The sequence below is a fragment of the Nomascus leucogenys genome, chromosome 5, assembly GCF_006542625.1.
Source record: "Nomascus leucogenys isolate Asia chromosome 5, Asia_NLE_v1, whole genome shotgun sequence".
NCBI lineage: Eukaryota > Metazoa > Chordata > Mammalia > Primates > Hylobatidae > Nomascus > Nomascus leucogenys.
This window is the reverse complement of record NC_044385.1, coordinates 28,655,599-28,670,449: the sequence shown is the minus strand read 5'-3', so window position 1 is coordinate 28,670,449 and position 14,851 is coordinate 28,655,599. Positions and strand designations below refer to the sequence as shown.

The window sequence follows — 14,851 nt, the reverse complement described above, 5'->3', positions numbered from 1 at the left end:
CCATGGGTCTTTCTTCTGCCAAACTCATACTTGCCAACAGAACCTTTGTGTGTTTACAATTGAAACTTTTCCATTCTATTTTTTTTTCTAATTAAAATAAAGCCACCCAGAGGCAGACAGAAATCATACAATAAGGAAAGAAAATTGCTAATGACCTGGGTAAATTATGATCCAGAAGTTTAGAGGAAAATTAGAGTGCGTATTATAGCAAAGAACTCAAAACAAATTTGGGGTCAACCCAAAGAAATGTATAAGGGGGAAATCCTATGTTTTCCTTTAATAAGTAATAATAATAATACAATTAGTTTTAACTATGTTCATGGTAGAAGATAAATCAGCAGATGAATGCCTAAGGCACTTACTCTGGGGAAATGTGATAGTCATGTAATTTTTGCTTTGTTTTTTTTCCTCCCCCTTCAACTGCTAGGATAGATTATATGACTTAGTAAACCATTGCTGAGCATATGAGGAAAAATTTGTTTGGTTGCTTAGACCAGGTATTATCAGGATTAATTTCCTGATATCTATGCAGATTATTCTGACTGTGATAATTATGGCATTCCCAAAGGTAATGGTTTGAATTGATTTCATAATGCATGGTCTAAACACACACACACACACACACACACACACACACTCACACACACTCACACACACAACCTATTCAACACCATTAAGGTTGGCCAGGCCTTGTGCTAAGTGCAGTGGACAACAGGAAAAAGACGAAATAGAATTCAAAGATATAAATACAAATGCAAAAATAATTCAAGGTAGAAAGTGATAAATGTCGGCCGGGAGCGGTAGCTCACGCCTGTAATCCCAGCACTTTGGGAGGCCCAGGTGGGTGGATCACGAGGTCAGGACATCAAGACCATCCTGGCTAACACAGTGAAACCCCGTCTCTACTAAAAATCCAAAATTTACCCGGGCATGGTGGTGGGCGCCTGTAGTCCCAGCTACTCAGGAGGCTGAGGCAGGAGAATGGCGTGAACCTAGGAGGCGGAGCTTGCAGTGAGCCGAGATCACACCACTGCACTCCAGACTGCGTGACAGAGCGAGACTCTGTCTCAAAAAAAAAAAAAAAAAAAAGAAAGTGACAGATGTCACAGCTATGGGCAGATAAAATATTACGAGAGTTCGAAGCACGGAGGGATGATTTAGACAGGATGAGGTCCAATAGAGTCTTCTTAAAGAGATGGCATTTACAATGCACCATTAAGATTTGACAGGATTGAGACATGATCTTGAATAGGTTTGCATAAATTTTCAATAGAACACTGCACATTTATTGACGCATTTGCTCATTTAATAAATGTTCATGCTACTGCAGGTATTCTAGGTTCTGGGGGTGGAGCATTGAACCAGTCAAATATTCTCCATCAAGTTGATATTTTGTTAGGGTGGGGTGGTGGTATTTGAACATTTTATTTTCTTCTAACATTTGTTGACTTTAGACTACTGGTATTTGCTGCAAATGGAGCAAGGTTGTTTTTCCAACTAATCAGTTTGAACTTCTTAGAAGATTTTAGAGTAGGTGTCAGGGAAAATGCTGAGATAAAGTTCAAGTATGCACAAATAAAACTTCAAGCAAAAATTATAGAAGTATTTAAATTTCCTGAAGAAACAATTAGAAAAAATCACATGGATTGTGTACAATCTGTCAATAAATTGAGGAGAAAGGAAGATGATAGTGGTTAAGAAATCTTTAGCTTCTACCAGAGATAAAGAACAAGAATTAAAGCAATAGGAATGAAATGGCTTGCATCATTTGTAGTGCTTGATGCAAGGCAGAAGAAATATGAAGTGTATGGGGTTAGATTAGGAAGCAGAAGGTTAGATTTAGAAGAAAAAGTCTCCTAATGGCCACTTGAGAATGTGCGAATTAGTCTCTTGATGCATTGCAAGTAACTTTCAAGTTTTTTGTGTTACACAACCCTTGAATCCACACAGGAAGATCAACTATGGAAGAAAAGACAAATAGCAACAGTGTCTTATATAATCTGCACAGCTAGGACGGGTCCATAAATACACCAAGAATAAACTAATCCCCCTTACCAGAAAATGCCTAAACATTTGCTCATTTGAGGTTGTGTAACCACTAACAAATGGTTTGTCAGTATTTAAGTTATTTTTGCTTTAATACATAAATAAGCAGACAAGATTTCAAAGAGGAATTAGTTTTCTTTCTTTTCTTTAAATTTTTTTTTTTTTTTTTTTATCAAAGTTGAAGAAGGATCACTGGATATTCTCAGATCCAGCTGTTATATCCTGGATCTTTTAGAAAACAGAGCCTGAGGCAATGATTTTTTGTTGGTGATATCAACAAGTTACTTTGGAGGTGCAAGCATAGGACAATGCGAGTGAGGGAGAATGGCATCCTGAGAAAAAGGAGAGATGAGAATCAATGTGATGTGATGGATAACTTTAGTGACCACTGCTTCACAAGTTACAAACATATGTAGCAGGTATCACTCAAAATGTGTGTTCACTCGTCTCATGGAGAAGACATTTCTGGTAGGTTTGCAAGGAGAACCATACCTAAGAGAAGTTCATGGAGAGGGTAACGGAGAGAGAAATTGTGAGCTATGTTCCCTCCAGTCTCTTGTTTCCCATTGGTCAAGGTTCAATCTCTGGGGAGTTAATTTCCTGAAGTTTTAGCTGCAGCCTCTGCCTCCTTGCAGCCTCTCAGGAAGCCAGAGCCCATGCTCCCTAATGTGGCATTCCAACCAAGTTTGGAAAGGGAGGAACAGCTTGGCATGCATGGGATACTGACAAAGAACAAATGAAGGAGACAGTGGAGCAACTGCAAAGACACACAAGGTTTGTATCCAACACATCAACCAAGGGATAGTAACACAAACCCAACTCTATGTATTTGCTCCTTCTTTTTGCATCTCTTGGCACTTAGACTACATTTCACTTTAGTCTTAATTAGGCCATTCCAGTGAAACACTATGTCTATTTTTTCCATTATATGAATTGTTTATGTAGATAGATAGATAGATAGATAGATAGATAGATAGATAGATAGATATTTGTTTGTCTAATTAGATCTTCCTGAGCTCCGCAGTGGCAAGAACAAAGTAGGATTTATTTCTCCATCTCCAGCACTCACCAGAGGTCTTGACATACAACATTCCTTCACAAAATATCAGAATGAAGAGAAGGGTAGATGGAAAAAAAGCAAAAAGCAGAGTTAGTTTGAATGACGGAAAAATATTCATTATTTCATTTATCTTCCTTTTCATCGAATGCATAAAAACCTCAACCGAGTCAGTATTTACTTGGCAATAAACCAGAGTTCCCATGGGGGGTGGGCAGGAAGTATAGAGGAAAAAGCAACATGTATTTGGAAAATTCTCCGGGTAATTATGAGATACCCTTCTTTTCTCCACACAAATCACAACAAATGTAACGCACCAACCCACCCCCCAAAAATTTGGATTCATATCCTAGTAAAGAGAATAGAATATCCAAAGGCGTGAAAGTGAAGAAGTGTAGCATTTTGGGAAAACAGATAAACTTCATTTTGAGAAAGTATAGTATTTTGAGTTGCCTGGATTTTTGACAGTTTTTCCTCCTGAACTCTTAGTTACATTCCTCGAATGGACTGTCAGAACAAGGCAGAAAAGCTCTGGGTGGCATCTGATTTTCTCTATCACCTGAAATTTCTTTAGAGTGGGTGTGTGCACTTCCATTATTAGCCAAATGAAGAAGCTAGAGACAGTCTCCTTTCTGCCACATAATTTTAGAAAGAAAGCATTCCTAAAAGAAACTATTAGTTGCCTAAATTGGAAATGGGAGTGGGAACACCATAAATGACTTCCCAAAAATATATGCTGCACTGATGCTGAAGTCAGGCTTACTCTTACATCACAGCCAAGCTGTGGGCTTTCCTCCCTGACCTGGTCAGTGTTTTCAGCTTTCTTGGGGTTATACATAGCCCAGAAACACGTTGCTACAAAACAGAATGGAAAACACCAGGCCCTGTTTAACTCGATTTCTCTGGATCAGGGTGGGTCACTGTTATCCTGAAATAGCATGTGAACGCCACAACTTTCTCAAACTCCTTCTACCATATTAAATTACTAAAATAAATAGCAGCTATATTTTATCTGCAGTATCAGCAAGATCATATAACACAACGTAGGCTGGTATCACTTAAACTGTTTTTTTTTTTTTTAAAAAAAAAAAACAAAAAAAACCCATGGCATAGTACTGGAAAGAGGCGCTAATGCATACCATTGCATGTCTAGCTCCTTACTGTATTATGATGAATTAAAGCTTTAGATCTGACTAATTGACTCTGAATCCCTGGGCTCTGCAATGTGATGCCCTCTCTCATAAAACCAAACGTGAAGACTGATTTCTACAGCTTAATGCAGCAAAGTGGGCTGCCCTATGGAATGATTATACTCTTCTGGGTTGGCATGAGAGGTGTTCAGTACAGCCCTCTTTCTTTAGAACTTGGAAACAGTGAAAGAAATATAGGTGTGACTTTACTAAGTGAATCAAGAGTGGAAAGGAGAGGGAACATAGCTGAAGGAAAGATGCAAATGTTTAATGATTTTGATCGAATCACCTGTATTTTTCAAATAAAGCCAATGCTCCGTAACTAGACATTTTGAACTCTGTTGGGGACACATCTAATACAGTGAAAATCTATAGATTCATTTAACATAAGTTTATTACTTTTAAGAGCATATGTTACTTAAACTAAATATCAGTGAAAAGCTCCCAAATTCTAGCAGGCCTGCTAACTAGGCAATTTTTTCATTTCTGTTAGTCTGTTATTAAACTGTTTATGCTCTACAAAATGATTTACTTTAAAGTGCAATAACCATAGTAGTCTTGTTTATAGTATAATATAAGCATACTCTAAGTTGACTAGATTTGAAAATGTAATAAGTGAGTTTCAGTTTTTGTGCCCAGACAAGAATGAAAAAAACAAAACAACCCCAAAAACACAAACTTTCATAATCTTTTGATTAGATGATATAAGTACTTTTAAAGGTATTTTTATTCTCATTTACATAGGAATTGACAGCAAATAAGTGAATAATAATGCATTTTTAAAAGAATTACAGTGAGCTCATATTCATAGAAGCAGAGAATCATGGAGTTTCCAGTGACATTCAAAGTCATCCATTTAACCCAATTCAGAAAGCCCTTCCTTCTACAACTTCCACACAGTAGACCAGTTATACTGTTGATCTCTTCCAGCGGTGGGGATCTCACTACATGAGGCAACCCATTCCACCTTTGGCTAGCCGAGACCATTAAAAAGTTCTTTCTTAAGTTGAGCTAAAATCTGCCAACCTATAACTTTCCATCTGCTTGCCTTACTCTTTCCTCTTGGAAAAATATAAACTAAACATGATTTCTTTTCTATATGGTAACTGTTCAAACATTTAAAAACAGTTATCACATTCCTTTTGCTTTCTTTTCCGTTAATTTTCCTTATCATGTCCCCTTCAGTCAAGCCAAGTTTCCCCATTTTACAATTATATGATTGTTTTTGGAAAACAAATGTAGAACTTCATATTTATGTTTGTTAAATTTCATTTTGTCAGGAGAAATACAAATAGCTGGCAAAATTTTAAAAATAATTCCATCTTAGTAGCAATAAAAAGAGTAAGTTAAAACAATGAGATGTCACTTATAACAATGAGATGTCACTTATAACCTATACATGAGTAATGATTAACAAAAGATGAAACCAAGAATTTTGGCAAAGGATCAGGAAAACAGGACCCTCACATACATACCACTGTGGGAGAGTAAATCTATATGGCTTTTTTGGAAAGCAAGTTAGCAACGTATATATACATGTCAGCAATCATATTTCAAAAATTATCTTAAGGAATTAATGGTTATGGGCAAACATTCAGTTATAAGAGTTCATGGCAACAATGTCCAAAATAACAAAATTGAAACCAATCATACAATGGTTAAATAAATTACAGAATGCCTTCTGTGGTATTGAAAAGTGACATTTTAATAACGTGTCATTAGTCAGAAAAAAAGTAAGTTTTATAATTGCACGTGATGCCTATTCTCTAAAAAATCGGGCCGGGCGCAGTGGTTCATGCCTGTAATCCTAGCACTTTGGGAGGCCGAGGCGGGTGGATCATGAGGTCAGGAGATCCAGTCCATCCTGGCGAACATGGTGAAACCCTATCTCTACTAAAAATACAAAACAAAAAATTAGCTGGGCGTGGTGGTGGGCGCCTGTAGTCCCAGCTACTCAGGATGCTGAGGCAGGAGAATGGTGGGAACCCGGGAGGCAGAGCTTGCAGTGAGCCCAGATGGTGCCACTGCACTCTAGCCTGGGCAACAGAGCAAAACTCCGTCTCAAAAAATAAATAAATAAATAAAAATAAATAAATAAATAAAACTGCATATTTGTCTTTCTCTCTCTATATCTATGTATATTTATATAAGGGGAGAGAGAGAGATAAATATGAACAAAAAAATCTTGGAAGGATTCACACAAAAATGGAGCCAGCGGTCATTTAAATGAAGCCCCTTTTTGGTTTTGTGTAATCATTTCATGTCACCGTTGCAGACGACGGTGAATCATTTTTCTGGCACACACTCTATTAGCTCCTCCCATACCTTTTGGCTTTGTATCATCTTTAAATGCAGCAAACACATTCCCTTTGCTTCTATCCAAATCATTCTGTGAAAGGTACAACAGGACGGGGCCTAGGACTGAGTGTGTTTCATTCTTTGCCAACAGGATTGCTCTGTTCCCTCCAATGGGCCAAGGCATGCCAGTTTGACTGTGGGTTGAAGAAAAGATGAAATTTCATTAACTTAATGATGTATTCTTTTATAAAACACTAATGAAATACCCAGTAAAATTCAGGCCTGTGCTAGATATTGGGCTTCTTAATCATCTATAAATCAATATCTCGTTTTGCTTTAAGGGCATTAAAACCTGGGCCAGGGACTCTTCATCCGTTCATTCATCTATTATGAATCAGCTGATCTGGCCAGTGCTGGGTTTTTTTTTTTTGTTTTGTTTTCAGATGAAGTCTCACTCTGTTGTCCAGGCTGGAGTGCAGTGCTGTGATCTCGGCTCACTGCAAACTCCGTCTCCCGGGTTCATGCCATTCTCTTGCCTCAGCTTCCTGAGTAGCTGGGACTACAGGTGCCCACCACCACACCTGGCTAATTTTTTGTAGAGACAGGGTTTCACCATAGCCAGGATGGTCTAGATCTCCTGACCTCATGATCTGTCCACCTTGGCTTCCCAAAGTGCTGGGATTACAGGCGTGAGCCACCATGCCCAGCCCTGGCTCCTGCTTTTATGGAACACACAGTCTTGTATGTGTGTTAAGATTGAGTAAGGCGAGTTGCATAACAAATTTTATTTAGTTCTTAAAATGCAACAAGCATCATCAGAATTGATTTACATGTATTATTTTATTTAATCCCCTTTCCAATTTTTTTTTTTTTTTTTTTTTTTGAGACGGAGTCTTGCTCTGTGGCCCAGGCTGGAGTGCAGTGGCACGATCGATCTTGGCTCACTGCAAGCTCCACCCCCCAGGTTCATGCCATTCTCCTGCCTCAGCCTCCTGAGTAGCTGGGATTACAGGTGCCCACCACCAGGCCCGGCTAATTTTTTGTATTTTTAGTAGAGATGGGGTTTCACCATGTTGGCCAGGATGGTCTTGATCTCCTGACCTCGTGATCCGCCCACCTTGGCCTCCCAAAGTGCTGGGATTACAGGCGTGAACCACCACGCCCGGCCCACTTTCCAACTTTTTGAGGTAGTGTAGTGATATTGTCATCCCTACTTTAAAAATGTGACTGGTCTTTTTGGCAGTGAGAATTTAGATGCTTCCTTTAGAAGTCCTGGCTAGAGAGTGGTCCAGTAGATACAATGTGCAGCAGAGTGACCCAAGAGCACCCTGCACCTACACTCTACACCATTCACTGTGAAGGTAAAACTATGAAAGTGCAGGAGAGGTGAAGGTGATATGAGATGGGCAGAACCAAAAGGTTAGGGTTTTCCTGTGGAGGCTGAGATCTGAAGGCCAAATGGGAGTAATTTGATGCATTGGGGAACTGAGAAGCACATTTCACTCCGAGGGAAGAGGACAGACAACCTGTGGTGGGAGGAAGATGAGTATAAGGGACTGAGGGAAAGCCAGGACAAGTGGAGGGACAAGTAGGTAGGTGCCAGAACATGGGATATCTTTGTAGACCATATTAAAGAATTTACCTAAACTTCAAGAGTAATTAGACTTTCCAAAGTCTAAGCCAAGCCAAGGATGTTTGAATCACTAAAACAATAAGTCATTCTGGCTATAATGTGAAGAATGTACTGCAGAGACAAAGTTGATGTTCAGAGATTAATTAGGAGGCTATTGAAGTAGTTTAGGCAAGAGCCCAGGATGGTGGCAGTGGAAGGAAAGGACAATGAATAGAACTGAGGAATATCCCTAGACAGGCAAAGGAGCCCTACCTGGCCCTTTCACTTCACTTCATTCTGGTCTATTTCTGCCTGTTACCACTCCCAACAGAATTAACTCACAGAAAGCTGCCCTCCCTGCCCTGCTTCTAGACCACTCTCTGGTCCCCAGCATGTATTTGGCCCTAGCCTCCAGAGTGTCTGCTACAGTCTGAATCTCTGTGTCCTCCAAATTCACATGTTGAAAATCTAATCATGATATAATATTATTAGGAAGTGGGGCCTTTGGGATATATTTAGATCATAGGGGTGGAGCCCTCATGAATGAGATTAGTGCCTTTATAAAAGAGGCCCCCAGAGGCCAGGCATGGTGGCTCATGCCTGTAATCCCAGCACTTTGGGAGGCCGAGGCAGGCGGATCACGAGGTCAGGAGATCGAGACCATCCTGGCTAACATGGTGAAACCCCGTCTCTAATAAAGATACAAAAAAATTAGCCAGGCGTGGTGGCGGGCGCCTGTAGCCCCAGCTACTCTGGAGGCTGAGGCAGGAGAATGGCGTGAATCTGGGAGGCGGAGGTTGCAGTGAGCTGCAATAGCACCACTGCACTCCAGCGAGGACGACAGAACGAGACTCCGTCTCAAAAAAAAAAAAAAGAGGCCCCCAGGAAACTGTTTTGTCCGTTTTATCACGTGAAGACATAACAAGATACCTTGTAAGAACCAGAAAGCAGGTCTTGCCAGACCCTGAATCTGCTGGCATCTTGATCTTAGACCTTTCAGGTTCCAGAACTGTGAGAAATGCATTTCTGTTGTTATAAGCCACTTAGTTTATGGAATTTTATTATAGCAGCTTGAACAGACTTAGTAGGCAACCAGCAGCAGCTATGTACAGAGGTTGTGAAGAGAGTTTGCAGAACTTGGACATGTAGTCTGAGTGCCCATGTGTGTATCCACGAGGTCTCTCGCAGTAGGTCTCTTGGAGGTGGGATGGGACAATGAGGGGTATCCTGTCATCTGCCATCTATGACATGTGGTCCAGCAATCCCCAGTCACTAATTAAGGGCACAGAACTCCAAGGAGATGGAGAATTTTTTATTTGAACCCTGCTCTCCTCGTCATTATGAAGGAGGGTTTGTCAAGGTGGAGAAATAGAACTATCTTACCTAACAGCTTGTTCACTTTATTTATACCTTTAAGTATTTGTACTTATGGTATATGTTCCCTTGCTCTGGACCCTGAAAATGTTAAGTGAAAGACTATTTTAGAATTATGTAGAGGGCAAAGCCAACAGGATCTGGTGATGGAGTATGGGTTTTGAGGGAAAGGAGATCTATGATTGTGACTTTCTCTCAAGGGGATAGATGGGGGGACACATATTCTGGGATAGAAAACACCGGGAGAAAGCTAGAATTTAGGGAAGGATCAAGAGTTCATTTTTGATATATTGATTTTTGGTGCCTTTGAGAAATTTAAGTGATGTCAAGCAGAATTTATCTGTCTGGATCTCTGTGTGGTTATATCCCCTAGCACTAAAAGGCACAGAGGGCTACACCACTTTTCTGCTTGGCAAGCATGAATAAATGAGGCTGTGCTAGGTGTTAGGAGAAAGATGAAACCTCACCAAGGGCCAGATCCATTTATGTCCTGTGGAGTGACACAGCACTAAATGAGAATAAGACTAATCCAAGGCGGGGGTAAAGGCAGCTGGGTGTGAGCAGTGGGTCTCCTGGGGCTTCATTCTATGACTGCTAGGACCTTTATGCTGTTGTTTGTGTATCAGAACTATTCTCTTGCAAATTTGAGTGTTAGCTTCTCCTTGAAGTGGCACTCCATCCATAAACCCTTATTGAGCCTTATTATTATCGTTACTGAAATGTACTAGAAAACCATATAAGGGAGATAGAAATTGTTTGGCCTTTTGCCCCTTTATTTTTGAAACAGGGTCTCACTCTGTCACCCAGGCTGTAGTAAAGTGGCTTGATCACGGCTCACAGCCGCCTCAACCTCCTGGGCTCAAGCGAGTCTCCCACCCTCAGCCCCCTGAGTAGCTGGAACTACAGGTGCAGGCCACCAAGCCCGGCTAATTTTTGTATTTTTTGTAGAGATGGAGTATCACCATGTTTCCCAGGCTGGTCTCAAACTCCTGGGCTAGGGTGAACCTCTTGTCTCAGCCTCCCAAAGTGCTAGGATTACAGGTGTGAGCCATCACACCTGGCCTTGCTCTTTTTAAAAAATGTTTATTTTCTCGGGGCCGGGCGCAGTGGCTCACGCCTGTAATCCCAGTACTTTGGGGGGCCGAGGCAGGCCGATCATGATGTCAGGAGATCGAGACCATCCTGGCTAACATGGTGAACTCCGTCTCTACTAAAAATACAAAAAAATTAGCCGGGCGTGGTGGCTGTAGTCCCAGCTACTCAGGAGGCTGAGGCAGGAGAATGGCGTGAACCCGGGAGGCGGAGCTTGCAGTGAGCCGAGATCGTGCCACTGCACTCCAGCCTGGGCACAGAGCGAGACTCCGTCCCAGCCCCCTACAAAAAAAAGTTTATTTTATTTTCTCAATATATACATTAAAAAGATTAAGACGGAAGTATCTACATCATTCCTATGTGGTTGAACAGGCTGAATCTCAGTAGATTGCTTCTTCAAAGTAGAATGGCTGCCTAGTATAAGAGTCAGGAGAACAGAGTCTCACTACTTTTGGGCCAAGTATATGGTTCCTGGCCTTGGATTAAGACACAGAAGACATGATGCCTTGGTCTTGAATGGGGCTAAAGAGCATGGAAGTAAGAGGCTGAACTCCTTCCTGCTAAATTAACTTGTTGTACAGCTGTAGCTAGAATATTTGCTATAATGACTCAAGGTCAATGGGAGGACATCTTCCCAGAGCCTGAATCACCTGTAGAATGAGCAGCCACACCTGGGAAAGAATCTTTTTTTCTTTTTTCCCCATCAGAGATCAAGACAAGAACTATTCATTTTAAAAATAAAAGTAGTCTCTTCCACATCTAAAAACATTTCTACATGTGTATATTGAATATTTATGTCTCCCATGTGGAGATTAAAGCACAAATGATTCTGAAACATATGGAGTACATTTTCTTTAAAGTAAACAGAGATTGTTAATATTCAGGAAGAACCAATAGCAAAAGTGAGTGTGAGCTCCTCTAAATCCCTAAGAGTTTGAGAAGGTTACCAACTGTAAGCTATAGAAGGAACTCCGCCTTTCCTGTGATGTAGTAATTTGAGAGCTAACAAAGGTTTGACCTCTGTTTAGGAGTGATGTGGGGTTTATTTCCAAGTCATTCACCGTCTTGGTGCGTGGCTAGCAATGATTTAACTGTTTAGAAAGTGTCTGTGATCCACACAAATATATTCCACCAAAAGCAAACTAAATTTATCTCAAACTTAATTTTTTATTAGGATCTCAGGTGACTATGGCTACTTCATAGTCACCTGATGTACAGGAAGATTGAGTGGATAAAGCATCTAAGTTTTACAAATTTTACAAAAATATTTGACCATGTTAATCACTTTGTTAGAGACTCTCACAGACATTGCAAGGGCCTTGTGCAAGTGAGAGATCTTGAAGTTTAAGCCTTACAAACTTCATCATAAATCATCTTCGTAGTAAGGCATAGGGACAATGAAAAGCATAGAACTCTCTCCTATGGCAACAGGAGCTGGAGAGTTGCATGCTTCTCCTATCTTTCTTTTACTACTTTTGGAATTCAGGCTGCATCTATTTGCATGGCTTAAAAGATGAGAATAAAGACCTCTGCTCTGGTGAAGGATTTTGCATTTGTTTGGAACCCACTGGGCAACAATTTGCTCTCCAGCTATAGATTGGCATGGAGGTCAATGGCCAACAAGTAGGCATTGGTGAGAGTAAAGTCGTTTAAATGTATTGTTTGTCAACACCAGGCCTAAATATTTTTCTATATATGAAAAGAATATCGAATGAGGGTTTTAAACCAGCATTTCAGAGCATGTTCATTAAGTTACTCAAGAATGAGTAAACAGAAAAATATGAGACATTGAAAATATTTTGCAACAAGAGAGAAGAGCAATGCATTAGTTACTCAGAAGTCTGCTTCCTCCTAAATAGGTTTATTTAATGAGGTATAAGAAGTATTTAGAAAACATCTTGTTCTCAATGAGGACATATGTTTTGAAACGGGCTGAGATAAGAATATTTTCAAAACAAAAACACTAATGAAAGTAAAATATGTCTTAAAATAGGAAAAAACAGACTCAATACAACAGAAAATTTAAAGAATGAATTAAACAATAAACTTAGAAACAATCTCAGAAATCAGAATAAATTAGCATAAAGATAAAAATATGAGAGAACTGTTAGCACATATGAAGGACAATTCATGGAGATCCAACTCCTGAATAATAAGTACTTTATAGCACAAAATTCTGAGGTTTCAATATTGAAGCAGCTTTATAATAAATATAAATATCTACATATTTTGGTAAATAAATATTTACATACCTATTTTCTTATTGTTTTCCTGAATATTTTGGAATGATATCTTGAGATTCGTGCTTTATACCAGAGCCTCACTTGATTAGGGAATATTGAGTATAAACCATTGAGAAAGCAACATTCTCTTACTTGAGTTTTACTAATTGGTGTGTGTGGGGTGTCTGTGTGTGTGCACGTGTGTATATGCATATGTGGATATGTGTATGTATATTAAAGATATAGGTATGAATTTGTCAATAGAACTAGATTTTCTATGAAGTAGACAAAAGCATAGTTTTATTTGTTTACTTATTTAATTTTATTTTTAAAATGAGAACCACTCAGGCGGGGCGCAGTGGCTCACACCTGTAATCCCAGCACTTTGGGAGGCTGAGGCAGGCGGATCACGTGGTCAGGAGATGGAGACCATCCTGGCTAATGCGGTGAAATGCCATCTCTGCTAAAACTACAAAAAACTAGCCAGGCATGGTGGCAGGTGCCTGTAGTCCCAGCTACTCGGGAGGCTGAGGCAGGAGAATGGTGTGAACCCGGAAGGTGGAGCTTGCAGTGAGCCAAGATCGCATCACTGCACTCCAGCCTGGGCGACAGAGCGAGACTCCATCTCAAAAATAAAATGAGAACCACTCAGACTGTGTCCTCTCTCTCTCTCTCTCTCTCAGAGTAAGAGAAGAATGATCATCAGTGGCAATGGCAGTTTCAGTGAGGTAGCACCAAGAGCTGGCCTCACATTCAGGAGAGAATGCTACACCCTCTTTTCATGGTTTCTGGTGCTCTACAGGTTCAGAGAAACTCTAGAAGTTTATGTGAAATAATCCCTGAAAGTATAGTCTTAGCACAGTTTTATTGATTCCACAAACACAGATAACTTGTATTTGATCTGGTTGATAATTAAGATGTAACTAAAATGTAGGTAGGTCCTAGGTATATCAGGATGGTTGTTTTAAGATTAATTTAAATATATATCATTTAAATACTATTTTAATGTGATTAAAAATAAACTAGCTACTAGGCCAGACACAGTGACTCACACCTTTAATCCCAGCACTTTGGGTGGCCGAGGCGGGCAGATCACAAGGTCAGGAGTTTGAGACCAGCCTGACCAACATGGTGAAATCCCATCTCTACTAAAAATACAAGAATTAACCAGGTGTGGTGTTGGGCACCTGTAATCACAGCTACTCAGGAGACTGAGGTAGGAGAATTGCTTGAACCCAGGAGGCGGAGGTTGCAGTGAGCTAAGATCGTGCCACTGCTCTCCAGCCTGTATGACAGAGCAAGACTCCATCTTGAAAAAAATAAAAATAAAATAAACTAGCTACTATATGTACCAATGAAAAATTACATTTTAACTGGTATTTCTTTATTAATATAAATCACATCGTTTCACATTTAAGTTTTTTAAAATAAGAAACAATCTTACCAAATTTGTACTCCCCAATTTGTTATCAGAGTGGAAATATTTTAGAAGAAACTAAACTGAGAATTAACATAAGTATTGGCTTAAAGATGTTATTTTAAAAATCAAAAATAAATCCATGCCTTTCTTTAAAACATTAACAACTTAATTAGTAGATTATTGTTTGAACATAATTTAAAAGTTAAGTGATTTAACTGTTATGAAAATCATGGTTAGTAAATGTAATGAAATGAGTTGTATGTCAATTGAACATGAATTTCAAATTGAATGTTAATTTTAACTACCTAAGCTTCATTTTGCTAAACTACAAACTTGGATTATTTATTTCTATTAGCCTATCTCTCATGTCACTATAAGCTACAAAAAGTGATATTACCAATTTTAAAAGTAAAATTTCTGGCAAATATAGTTGAAAGAAGCAAACTACCTATCTTCATCTTAACTATCTAAGCTTCATCTTGCTACCTAACTTTTATCTTACTAAACACAAACTTGGATCAATTTGTTTCTATTAGCCCG

The 14,851-nt window shown here is 39.5% G+C and overlaps 1 non-coding gene across 1 annotated transcript; it reads right to left on the bottom strand.

The window, feature by feature from the left end:
- Positions 1–13,534: 13,534 nt before the first annotated feature.
- LOC115835224 lies at positions 13,535–13,746 on the bottom strand. The gene has a single exon (XR_004030222.1). It is a non-coding gene; the product is annotated as a small nucleolar RNA U3 (small nucleolar RNA).
- Positions 13,747–14,851: the final 1,105 nt, after the last annotated feature.